The 13128-nt window shown below is 51.1% G+C and overlaps 1 long non-coding RNA gene across 1 annotated transcript; it reads right to left on the bottom strand.

The window, feature by feature from the left end:
- Nucleotides 1–7294: 7294 nt before the first annotated feature.
- On the bottom strand, nt 7295–8898 carry LOC150001027 (uncharacterized). The gene is made up of 2 exons (XR_016513614.1): nt 8608–8898; nt 7295–8077 (listed from the first exon to the last, which is right to left on the bottom strand). It is a non-coding gene; the product is annotated as an uncharacterized LOC150001027 (long non-coding RNA).
- Between the last annotated feature and the right edge of the window lie 4230 nt (nt 8899–13128).

Below are 13128 nucleotides of genomic sequence, written 5' to 3'. Positions count from 1 at the left end.
AAATGGGAGGTTAGGGGAAAAAATCTGACTCAAAAACTGTCTGGTGTTTTACTTACCAATTAAATAACTAGCATCCCAAATGAAGGGGTCAGAAACGGTAATCTGTTATTCCCCCAGGTCTGGGGTTGGCTGGGCTCAGCTGAGTGGTCTCTCGCTCCACGCGGTGTACATGGCAGAGGGCACCTGGGAGCTGCCTGCCACCGGAAGCCTGGCTGGAGCTGCAGGGCCCAAGATGGCCTGACCCAGCCCCACCCCTAGGCCTCTCTCTACGTCACGGCTTCTCGCCCTAGTGAGTTTAGCCCAAGCTTCCTGGGAGCAGCTGGCTTCCAGGAGGGAGAACACAGAAGTTGTCCACCTTCCTGTGGAGGCCTGGTCTTGGAAGCCCCAGAATGTCACTGCCGCCACGTTCTCCAGACGTAAGCCAAGCTGTGAGGCCAGCTTCCGCTCCAGAGGAAGGGAGCTAGGCTTTGCTTCTTCATGGGAGGAGCAGGAATCGGTAGCCATCATTAACCCACCATATCTAGTTTCTTTGTTTTTTAAAGGACTGATTAAGGGACCTAATGAGAAATCCCTAAAACCCCATGACTCTGTCAGCTGGTCCGATTAGCAGTGTCTGCTGTGGCCTCTGCCTTTCCACGCGGGGCCTCCGTGGCTGGGGACCCAGGCCTGGGTGTCACCTTGGCTCAGAGTTCCTGCTCAGTCAAGCTCTCCTTGGGACCTCATTTTGGGGGGAGGGGGCCAGGCTTTTTTTCCCCCCGTTTCATCTTTTACGCCAAAGATGGAAGGGGCTTGGGAATATCAGTTTGTAAGCATCAGAAAGCAGCTCACGGAGAGTTCTAAAGGACTCAGGTGCTGAGGTAGCAAATACCCTAATTAGCACAATAAAACACGAATGAATCTCTTCACCCTTGATCATCAGATGGTAAAAAAAAAAAAAATTTACAGTCTGGGGAATGAATGCAAAATTGAATGACAGTGACACAGGGCACTAACCTGTAGTCCACTCGACTGGGCGCTGATATTAGTCATAGTATTATTTTGGCTTTCATTCCTTTCATAACAAATTGCTTGAATAACCATACTTTCTGTTAAGTCTACAGAGCCCTTCTGCAGGGGCATTTGCACGCATGACCCTTCGTAACCATCCATCAGATGGTCCCTTTAGCCTCATCTGCAGATCAGGAAACCGAGTTCCAGAAAGTGGAAGTTGCCCAAGGTCATGGTAACCAAATAGCGGCTGGAATTCAAGCCCTGGACTCCTAGCCACGGACCTTTTCCATGACTCTGTTTCAGGAAATTCCTTCTAGAAAAGAACTTAATTGTACATCCTGTAGTCGGCTAAATAGCAAAAGGAAACATAGTGTAATTTACATCTTCATTACTCAGAAGTGTGGGCTCAGATCAGCACAGCGGCCTGACCTCCTTCAAGAACTTCTTAGAAATGCTAAATCTCAGGCTCCAGTCCAGAACCGGGTATTTTAACCAGATCTCTAAGAGATGTGTATGTCCCCCAAAAGTTTGAGAAGCACAGATTTAGGGTGCAGTTTTGGAATTGGACAGGCCTTTGTCCTTTTAGTAATTAGCTGCATGGCTTGGGCAAGAAATTCTCTGAGCTGCCGCTGCTTGATCTGTCAAATAGCGACAAGGGAGCCATCTGCCCTCCCCCCCGCGGTCACTGTGAGCATTCTACAATTTAACCCACATGGAGTGCTGCGCGAACCGTCTGGCTTACAGTAAGTGCTCAGTAAATGGGAGCTACTTTTATTAAAAATAATAACCTTCTGAGGCCCTGGCTGCTGTGGCTCAGCGGACTGAGCGTTGGCCTGTGAGCCAAGTGTCGCTGGTTTGATTCCCAGTCAGGGCACATGACTAGGTTGCACGTCAGGTCCCCAGTTGGGGGCGCGAGTGAGAAGCAACCACCCAGTGATGTTTCTCTCCCTGTCTTCCTCCTTTCCCCTCTCTCTAAAAATAAACAGATAAATAAACAAATAAATAATTAAAAAATAAAATAAAAAATAATAACCTTCCTGAGAAGCCAGCCAAGCAGTGCATGACTCTCCACTGGGAAAAGCACAATTCTCCACACACCCCCACCCCCCACACTACAATAGAAGTGGGGGCGGGAGCCCTTGGCCCCAGAACAATGAGGAAGGACAGATGAAAAAAAAAAACCCAACAACAACAGACAAGCAAAGTTCTCCCGCGGAAACGGCCCCATGGAGCTGCCCTCTCCCGGGCGCAATGGGCTGCTTGATGAGATGCCACAGGGAAGACGGATGGTTCTGGAGCTTGTTAACTAACTGATGAGTCAGGGACGACAGCAGCTGGCGCGTGAAGGTGGAAATACACAAACAGGGCTCGACGTGGCCCGGCCTGCCAGGGCACACCTCCCCTCCCTCGTCCCCCGACCGATGACGGTGCAGAGAGGCCTGGCAGGCTGTGGGCAAGCCTGGAGGGACAGAGGGTAGTGTGGGCTCAGGGCTGGTCCTGCCTGGGGCCACAGGAGACACTGGGGCCTGAGGAGCTGACTAAGCCAGGATCTATAGAGGGACGCAGGGATCCAAGTCCCTGGAGCCAGAAAACTGATGCCAAGTGTGAAGGGGGCGCTGGTAGGCTAGACGCCAGCAGCCAGGAGAACACAGGCTAAGAGCCAGAGGGGGGTCACAGTGAGGGTTAGGGTCCTGAGGGCTGCCTTCCATCATGCTATTATTAACAGTAACAACTGGTGCAAAAATAATATAATAATACTGTTTATCAGGTGCTTATCCATGTCAGCATTTTCTCTGCATTAACTCACTTCATCCTCACAAGTATATGAAAATCAATGCTCTTGGAAACAGAGGAGAAACCTGAGACAGAGATGGTGAACCATGTGCCCACGGTCACATGGCTGGGAAGGGGCAGAGCCAGGCTATTTGGGTCTCAGAAGTGGCCCTTGTAACTACTAAACTAGACTGAATACCATCTGGTCTTTGATGCTGTTCTTGGAGGGCAGAGGGGAGCTGATGTGTGAGTTGGGTCTACCTGGCTTAAGGAGCCTAGGGGAGAAAAAATTGGGATGGCCTGTGACACTCTTTTGAGAAGGTGGCCACCCTGGAGATGATGTCACCTTTTGGGATGAGACTGTGTCACATGACCATCTCTAGCTGCAAGGGATTCTGGTAAAGCCTATATCTTGCTTATCTCTGTAGAGTAAAGCCAGTGATGGAAAAGTGGATTTCAAATGTTTATTAAGTGACCAAGCGACATCACCTGCTATAACTCCAACCATAATTTTGTCCCTCTAACAAGCCAATCCACTCAATGCCCTCCCCCCAAAAGCATGTGCTGGCTCCCTCTGTCTGGAGCCCACCCCCCCTCCCTTCTCCATCTGGGAAACCCCTCTTACCTTCCAGGAGTCTTCTCTGTGACGCTGCCCTTTAATGTCCCTTCCACTCTAATCTGGATTAGACAAACCTCCTTTCCACTAACTGAAAGCTCCTCTGATTTATATCTATATCTTAGAGTCCAGCAATTTACCTAACACAAAACAGCTGCCCCCTAGATGCTTATGGAACACAGAAATCAAGGGTAATAGTGTCGCCTCACAGCTATCATGAAGTTGAAAATGAGGTAATTTATAAAAAAAGTTTGCGTTGGTATTAATAATAACGGACATGTGATAGTCGTGATTTCTGCTAGCATTCTTTGAGTACTTATTATTTTAAGAGTATTACATGCCTACCTCATCAGAGAAGGAAAACTCTGACTCCAAAAAACCTCCGCTGCCTTGCGGCATACCTCTTCAGGGGAAAGGCTAAGGGAGTAAACCCCGACAGAAAATCTGGAGCCGGAGTCCCTAAGGCGGTTTGACGTTGTAGTCAACACCGGCAACTCCTGCGGCGCACCTGAAGCCAAGCTGTATTGACTCCGTCTTTCCCTTGGACCCTTCAGCTGCGAAGAGAGGGGGGGTCTGCTGCATGGGCAACAGCAGACCCTCCATATCACCCTGCCCAGGCTCTGTAGCTTCAGCTTCACTGGAGAGGACACTCCAGCGTCATCGCAAGATGTCGATTCAACACGGGAGGAGACAGATACCGTGTCACTCCCGAGTCGGACTGCACAACCATTCTCGGCGGTGCAGATAGACTCTTGGGAAGCTACACCATCGTCTCTCGAGACAGACGGCTGCCAACGATGACGACATGCCTACCTCAGCCATTCCTAACAAAAACCCTATCCGTTAGTTAGCATAAGTTAACGTTTTGCTGAAAAACAAGCTCAGATCTCAGTGGTGTAGCCACCGAAGATGTATTGCCCACTCATGCTAAGCATCCTGTGTGAGTCAAGGGAAGTCTCTCTTCATTTCAATCAAGCAGGAACCCACCTGTCCATCCTAGAGCTGCGACATCCAGGGCACCCAGCCTGCTTGGTCAACGTGGCAGAGAGAGAGAGAGAGAGCACGGAAAACCCGCAGCTCCAAAGGCTTCCGTCTAGAAGTGACGCATATCACTTCCACTTCCATTTCGTCGCTCAAGGCTAGCCCCCTTGTTGTGCCTGGTTTAAGAGAGTGTGTCTGACTGAAGGAGTTGGTGAGCGCCGGTCGCATCCAGCACATAGAGCCGACTGTTACCTTTGATGAGCAGGTGAGCACACTCAAGCAGAGGACGGAGGTAAAGGAATTACCCATGACACACAGCTGGTAAGTGGCTGATCCGGGATTCAAACCTGCCTTTTGCCAAGGAGAGCAGAGGTCAGCAAATTTCGGTCAAGGGTCATCTAGTGGCTATGTTAGCCTTTGCAGGCCTTACAGCCTCTGCTGCAGCCACTCAGCCCTACGGCGGGAGGGCAAAAGCAGCCAGTGACAACGTGGAAACACACGGGCCCAGACGTACTCCATGAGAACGTCATCTGTAAAAACCCAGGGAGGACCACATTTGGCAGGTGGGCCGTGGATTGCTGAGAACGCTTGCTCATGAGCTCAAGGTTACCCTGAGCTCCGAAGACTGTGAAATGATGAACAAATGTGAGTCATTATAACCCTCTTCTACCACGTATCTGCTATATTTCCTCTGGCCAGAGTCAAGTGACTCCCCAGACTTAATGGGTCACTGAGCTTTCTTTCACCCAGCCAAGGTTAAGGGTAACCAGCTTCTCTTTGGAGCTGGCTAATTATTACCGTACAAGTTTAAAGGGAATGACAGGCAGGTAATTTTCTTGCTAAAAATGAGAACAGGAACCATATCAAGAACCAAGCAAACCCTCATTAGCTGTGTGGGGTCATTTCTAATGGCACATTCACCGATGACAATTGTTCTGCTGGCCTATGCTAACCAGCCACTGAAATCAATGGGAGGCTCTGGGCACCGAAGCAGGTCAGTTTCTGGGCCACCTACCCCAGACCTTGTTTTTCCAGCTGACAATCTGCCTGTGTCAGCTAATTCCTGCTTTGGAAAATGCATTCCAGGGCTAATAAAGACTTGAAAGTCACACACTTTTCTCACCATGTTATTAAAACCCCAATGGCTCTGCTAATCCTAATATGGCCGGGAGGTTTCCCAACCAGCTTAGGAAGAGCCCGAATGTCACAGAATCTGGGTGTCCCACCGGAAAGACTGGGCCCGAGGTTCCTCTGTGGGTGCGTTGCTGCTGAATGATTCAGACACAGCAGCGGCGAGGCAGTGAGTTTGCCCCACGGCAGGAGACCAGGGCGACTACGATTTACTGATATGCGTGTGTGTTTAAAACTGGCAGGCGGCGTTCCTCCTCACGGCTGGGCCGCTGGGCCAGTCGCATCACCTCCCTGAGCCTCAGTTTCCACCGTGGTAAAATGACAACTGTGAGACCAACTTCACGGCGTTGTTGTGACTGTGGCCACGTGGGGTATGTGCCCAGAACGCCCTCCCCAAATGGCAGCCAGCGTGGGAAGCAGGAAGGCCCAGGGCCTGGCTGAGCCAGAAGCAGCCGAGAACCAGCTCTGGAAGACTGGCAGAATCAAACCCAAGCCGGGCTCCCCAGGACTCATTGGAAATTAATCAGGAGAAACAAGAACCAACCAGAAAAATGAGGAGGAGCAGCACATGGAACATTCCCACTCTGAGCTTTGCTTCTCTAGGCCAGCTGCAGCTGCCTGATGGGAGGACAACTGCATCAGGGGCAGAGGGGCAGAGGGGCAGAGGGGCAGAGGGATAGGGGCAGAGGGGCAGAGGGGCAGAGGGGCAGAGGGATAGGGGCAGAGGGGCAGAGGGGCAGAGGGATAGGGGCAGAGGGGCAGAGGGGCAGAGGGATAGGGGCAGAGGGGCAGTGTCTACCTTGATCTCCACTGGCAGTTCTCACGAATGCTGTCCTCAGGTCCCCAAAAAGGGCAGCTGGGGCCATCCATCAGAGCACTGGGGAGACTTGCAGGTGTCCCCAACGGGACAGGGCACTAAGGTACAGGGGAAGGGCCAGGCATCGCTCTGGGCGCTGGCCCTTCTGGGATATGGAGCTGCAGGCCACAGACGGAGCCCACCTTGACTTTGCATACACCATTTTCAGAGGAGAAAACTGAGGTCCAGAGAGTATCAGCGACTTTCCAAAGTCAGGCCGAAGAATTGTAGCCTGGCCAGGAACTGAGCTCAGCTCTCTTCCTGCCTAACCGTCCACCTTGCAATCCCTTCAGAAATGGGGTGGACACCGGAGTTGTTGGGAGAGGCGGGGGCTAGGCTGGAATGGGGCGGGGGGGCAGTGTGAGGTCAAGGAGGCAGATCTCTAAAGTTCTGAACTAGAGTCAAAGGAAAAATCTCTCCCCACCGTGACAGTGTCCGTGTCTAGACAAGGAGCCCTTCCACCGGCCTCAGCCCCAGATTGTATTCAGATGAAGTGCCCTCACCCAGAGGGAAGGGTTAGGGGTGGATTGAGAAGACTGAGCACAAACACTATTTCTGCCCGATCTGCTTTGTAGAAGACTTTTCTTTTTAAAGATTGTATTTATTTATTTTTAGAAGGAGGGGAAGGGAGGGAGGAAGACAGGGAGAGAAACGTTGATTGGCTGCCTCTGGCACGCAGCTCACCAGAGACCAGGCTGCAACTCAGGCATGAATGAGCCGGGCCTGGGAATCAAATTGGCAACCCCTTGCTTTGCGGGGTGACGCTCAGCCAACTGAGCCACACTGGTCAGGGCTGTAGAAGACTTTTAAATTCTGGTCCTGCCACTTCCTCTCTGTGAGTCCTTGGGTGAGTCATTTTCTCTCTCTGAGCTCCAATTTTCCCATCTGCAAAACTGCCGTTGTGGTAGAATTGAGACTCTTGTAAGCCACCAAGCATCAGGCAAATGTAGGCTTTGACTGTGAGGCTTTTATTTCTTTGGAAAGCAGGTGGAGGCAGAGAATTCCCCGCTGGTGGCAGGTGTCTCTGTTCCTTAGAGGAGGGCAGAGAAAAATGCCGAGCAGCCAAGGGGCCGAGGCTGGAACCCCCTTTCTGCTTTAACAATCTCCCTGTCAGCTGTCCCAAGGGTGATGGACTCTCCTCCACTGAAATCTGCCGCAAACTGCATTCCAGGCCGACTCACCATTCATTAGCATGTGATCTTGTTTATCTTGCCCCGGCCTGGAATTTGGACTCTTACAAAACCCCAGCTACAAAGGAACAGGTTGGACCAACACGGCCGAGGGAGTGAAGGGAGCGGTCCTGGAGGCTGGGGGTGTTTATGAAACAGAGGCAGGCCAGGGTCCACCCAGCGGTCTCAGCCCGGCTCACCTTCCTCCTGGCGCCGACTGAAGAGTTTGAGGTTAAGATCTGACCCCGCAGAGGATAGCTCCTAGATGCAGGTGATCATCAAGCCCCGCCCTGAAGTCAGGTCTTTCCTAGAATAGTGGCAGCGTTGCCTCAAATTATTGGCTGGTCACCTTCGGTGGGGCAGGGATTGCATCATCTTCCCAATATCTCTGGCCAGGCTTCACAGTGCAGAAGTGGGGGTGGGGCTCCGGATCCCCTGAGTCACGTGGCCAAGGTCACAGAGCCGGGAGGGTGGAGTGGCCTGCGCAGCTGCCAGTTGTATCTGCTGGCTCACGTCCCACTTCTCCCTTCCTTGAGGTTACAAACCCAGCTGCCGGGCTACCTGGCAGAAGGAGAAAGGAGCATGTGACCAAGCAGGGCCACTCTGACACTGTGTTAAGCACTATAAACACACATGCCTCCGAACAACCCAAGGATCGAGTTATAAATAATCTAGACCCCCGTTTGTCAGATAAACAAACTGAGGCGCATCAAAGTCAAGTACCCTGTCCCAGGTCACACCGTGGAAGTGTCAGGATTCAAACTAAGCAGACTCTCAACCACGAGGCTAGCCTGAGCCCGAACACACCTGAGCGTGGGCTTAGGCCGCATGACAGTCAGCTGCCTCTTCTCTCCCAGCTCCGCTGAACTGCTTCTCAGGGCTTTTGCTTTTCGTACGGCCTCCCCGGCCCTCCCCCACTTGGCTTCTGGGTGCCATTCTTCACGACCTAATCAGGTCAGCTTGCCTCTCAGAGCTCCTCCAGGATCAAGTCCAGGTACTTGGCTTACAGCTGGGTCTACTCTGCCACCCCTCCATGGCTCAACTGCACACACACACACACCCCACCCTTGCAGACAGATCAAAGTACTTACAGTGTCTGCGAAATGTTAACCTTTTTCCTGGGGCAGCACTGTCCATACATACAACAGAAGCCATGTAGGTGATTTCACATTTTCCATAGCCACGTTAAAGAAGTCAAAAGAAATTAGTGGGAAGACTAATCCTTTCAGCAGCATCTTTAATATATTCAAAAAATTAACATTTAAGCATGTAATCCATATAAAACAAATTATTAATGAGTTTCATATTTTTGTCCTTGTTTTTGCAATCTGGCGTGTAATTTACACTTACGGCACATGTCAGCTTGTACGAGACACATGCTTCTAGTGCGGCTTTGGAGTGAGGCGTGCCGGACGTTTTGAAGACACGGCGCGTGCAGGAAACGGTCACACTTGTACGGTGCCTTGGGCAGAGAGCGGAGTGCTGGAGGCTGGAGACTGTGGGTCAGATCTCTTTCCCTCACCCCGCCAAACCCCATTAGGGCTGGACCGTATGCCTATTAGGAAAAGGGATCTTGTCTGGGGATCTTGGCCCCATTTGCCCTTGACGTTAAAGCTGGACACCTTTTTCTGTGGAAAACCCGCAGAGCCGTCCTCAGCGGCCTGTGGAGGGATGACAGATAGATGTCTGGGCCCGTGCATGTCCCTCATGTTTCCACCTTGCCCTCCTTTCAGGATTCTCTCTGATCCGGAAGAACCAGACGCACATCTCTCTGGACTCTTCATCCTACCCTCCTCTTCTCCAGGAGCAATCATGGGGGAGAAAGGGCCTCTCTCCTCTTCCCTGCCCCCTTCAGCTCAGGACCTCGTGAAAGCCCAGTCCACCCTCTCCTCTGGGGCGGCCTTCACCCCACCCCTTCCCTGAGGCCACGATAGACAGGTGACAGCCAGGCAACTACCTTCCCCCCAAAGCAAGCTGCCCACCAGTGACGGAAGAGCCCCCGATGTTATCCTGGTGTCAGTTTGCTCAGCAGAACCAGGGGCCGCTGTTGAATAGTCACCTCCCTCCTGAAAAGGCCGTCGGGGTTAGAAATGACAATTTTCCCTCGTTGCTCATTCAGTGCTGACGACTGCCATGTTAATTATGCACTTGGTCAGCCACGGAAGGAAGGCAAAATACAAACAACGCGATTAAGAAACTTGATTTGTGTCTGCACGCAAGCCAGCTTCTCCCCGGCCCCTTCCGAGGCTCCGTGAACACCCGCCTCCCAGCCGGTACCTGCGGCCACCGTTCCCTGTGGTCCCCACCTTAGACCACCCTCGATACTCCCTTTACTTCCACTTCCTCCACCAAGAAAGCCATCAAATAAAAGGAAATGAAAACAGCAATGAAATATCGATTTTACCTTTTCTGTCAAAACACATAAAATGATGCTACTCTCTGCGGTGTGAACCCTTGGACAACAACTTAGCAGTTCCAAGATCTGTTAAAGAAAGGTTCCTACCCTTTGCCCCGGAATTGACCTGACACACATAATTCCTGAAACGAAAAACTGTCATGTGCACGTTCCTTGTGGGGCTATTTCTAATAGCTCCAAAGCAGTGACCTCCGAACCAAACGGCCGGGGAGAGGGAAGGACGATACGCAGCATCTCGAAGCAGTGTGACAGGGTGCAGTCATTAGACGTGACCGGGGTGTTAGGTAGCAGCGTCCCAAGAACTCGTAATATGATGTTCGGTATACAAAGGCCGAACACTGAATCGGCTCTCTGAACGTTCTCCCAGAGCCCCCCCACCTCCCCCCCCAACAGCTGGTGTTAACCAAACCCTGCCCAGCCTGCTCTTTCCTTCCCGACCCCCTGTCCCGGCGCGGCCACGGCTGTAGTGCTGCCGGGACACGCGCTGCATTAGCTCACAGCTGCTCATGGCCTGCCATCCGCCTCTGGCCCGGGAGGACGTTATTTTGGTGCCTAGGAGCTCTATTCAACCTCTCCCTGCGGCCTGGCTCTGAACAACTGTTTAATAAGTGTTTACTGAATGAAAAAGTCAGTGACAATAGCTCGGGCTACCGGGCACGGAGCGCCTTCTAGGAGGCAGACATTGTGACCTGCATTTCCCACATTTCGGTTCACATAGCTTTTTCTGAAATAACCTCATACCATTAACACTCTTATCATCCCCTCTGTACAGATGAGAAACTGGGGCCCAGAGAGGTGGCCACACACCCAGGACCATGCATTTGGTACGGAGGGGAGACGGGATTTCAATTCCGCGCTGACTTCTGAACCAGTGTTCTATACATTTCAAGCTGCACTTGCATGTGTGGGTGTGCACCTCCCTATGACGATACAGAGAAGTAGAAAGAAATCAAGGAAGACTAAAAATGGGTGGTGGGAGGTGTTTTCCTATTTTGTAAACACTTTCTTTAAATGTTAGGGTAGGTGGGCTGAAAAGAGAGGAATCTGCCAAAGACTCCAGGCCTTCCTGGGGTTGAGCCTTGGCCGCCCGGATATCTTCAAGGGAGACAAGCCATGCTGGTCAGTTCACTGCTTTTCTGTTTCCCGTCAGGGTCCAGGGGACATTCAGTTACAGAGAGACATCGTGTGCAAGACCTGGGCCTGTGACTCATGCCAGGAGCAGGAAGTACCTGTGGCGGTGAGGCGTGCTGATGGCTGAGCCCGGCCCGCCCGGCCCGCTGTGCAGCTGCGTGGGATATGAGTGTGTGCTCACTCTTCCACACTGCCCTCACTGCCTCTGCTGGAAGCTGCACAGTTGGTGTTTCGGGGTGCATCTCATCACAGGGCGGGGGCAAGGGTGTGGTGTGCTGGGCTGCACGGACCACAGAGGCAAACGTCGTGACCTAAGGTTACAAAGCTGGTGTTGGCTCTGAGTTGCGCTGACAGAATTCAAAGAAGACAGTTGTCACACTGATTTTGGCTTGCGTCTCACTACTGTTCCATGCTGCCTGTGTGTTATGAGTTAATGTTTTAATAAATCCTGTAATTATCTTGTGAATAGCATAATTACATCGCTTTGTGATTTTTTTTCAGTGTTGAAAGCATGAATTTGGTAAACGCAAGTGTTTAAATTATATCTCAATTTTCCTAAATCTTGTTTCAGTAATGCCTTTATTTTTAAAATATATACTCCAAAAACTGAAAAAATAAAATGAAGTTGCCAGGCTTCATTTATTCCCAGAGAAACCCAAGCCCCTGGTGCTTGAGCGTATGTGGGACAGAGACAAACGCATAGCTATTGGCACGTTTTAGAGTGTTCAAAGCCACTTAAAGCCTCTGTAATAACCCACAGAGAATAAAAAGGGGACCCAACAGTGACAGAGGTGATGCTGGGGGCAGAAGGGAACTGCCGAGGAACAAGAAGAAACACAAGAACACAGTCGTCCCTCGCTATATCGTGGTTCACGTATTGCGGCCTCGCTGTATCGCGGGATTATTAAAATTATTATATTTAACTATTTATCGTGAATTTCTCACTCTATCGTGGGATTTTGCGGTACTGTGTACGTATGTTGTCAAAGTGACGTAGGTTTAAGAGTGTAGAATAAATGTAAAGTTCCTATTTCGCGGGGGTTCTGAAACGTAATACCCGCGATAAGAGAGGGAATACTGTATCCTCAGAAAGAGAGGAGCAGCTATGCCAACCCTTAGATAAGAGCCTATAAAAATGAAAGGTCAGAGAATAAGGAAGAGCCACTGTGAAAGGAGAGAATAAAATCGAGCGTAGGGGCCTTTGCCCAGCTGTCGTCTGGGAAGGGGTACACATCGGAAAACCACCGCGTCCTCGCCGTACGTAGCAAAGCCGCATTTGAAAACCCATGGGATTGGCTACTGGTTGTAGCTCCACAGCAATCCTGCCAGGTCTGAATGGTTTATACACCGAATCTCAAAGACGTACGGGATGAGGTCAAACGTAAAATAGTTCTGCAGGCCCCTTCAATTTCCACTTCAACCTAATCTATGGTCTAAGGTCACAATGTGACTTTCTGGCCCAAGGCAGAAAATGTTAAAAGATGAGACATCATCACCTGGGGTCTCAGAGGTGCCGTTTCGTGTTGTTTTTTCCACATGTTACCCTTGAATCTAAAAGAAAAAAGATGTGTATTTCCGTCAGGGTTACTGAATCCTTCTTCCTAGGCTGGCTGAGGTCAAAGGGCAGCAAAATTATGGCATTAACAGTGAGCCTGTGTGTGGTTTAGGTAAAGAAATCAAGTCGCTGGATCTCCCAGAGTTCCAAGGGGACAGCGTGCATGCTGGTGGGAGTGGGGACTGCAAACAGAAAGTTATTGCCAGATCCTCCCACCAGGCTGGCTGTGTGCAGAGGGGCAGCCCCGGGAGGCCCCTTCGGCTCGGGCACCAAGGATGACGGTCGCTTCTCCTGGGCCCGCCCTGGTGCACGGCTGGCTCCACTCCCTTCTCCCTGCCGTCTTGGATGAAATCTCTGAGTGGTGAAAACTCAGCTCTAATCTCTTTGGTCACTCATCTTATATAACAACTAATCCTCCCTAGACAATTATAGTCCCGAGAATAGTCTTATTTCCATAATTAAAATTACCAGCAGGGGTAATTGAAGAAACTCTGTGTTTTATTTCAAGTG

The sequence above is a fragment of the Furipterus horrens genome, unplaced genomic scaffold, assembly GCF_987537825.1.
Source record: "Furipterus horrens unplaced genomic scaffold, mFurHor1.1.pri manual_scaffold_10, whole genome shotgun sequence".
Classification (NCBI taxonomy): Eukaryota; Metazoa; Chordata; class Mammalia; order Chiroptera; family Furipteridae; genus Furipterus; species Furipterus horrens.
Note: the sequence above shows the minus strand (reverse complement) of the source record. Positions and strands in the feature narration are given on the sequence as shown.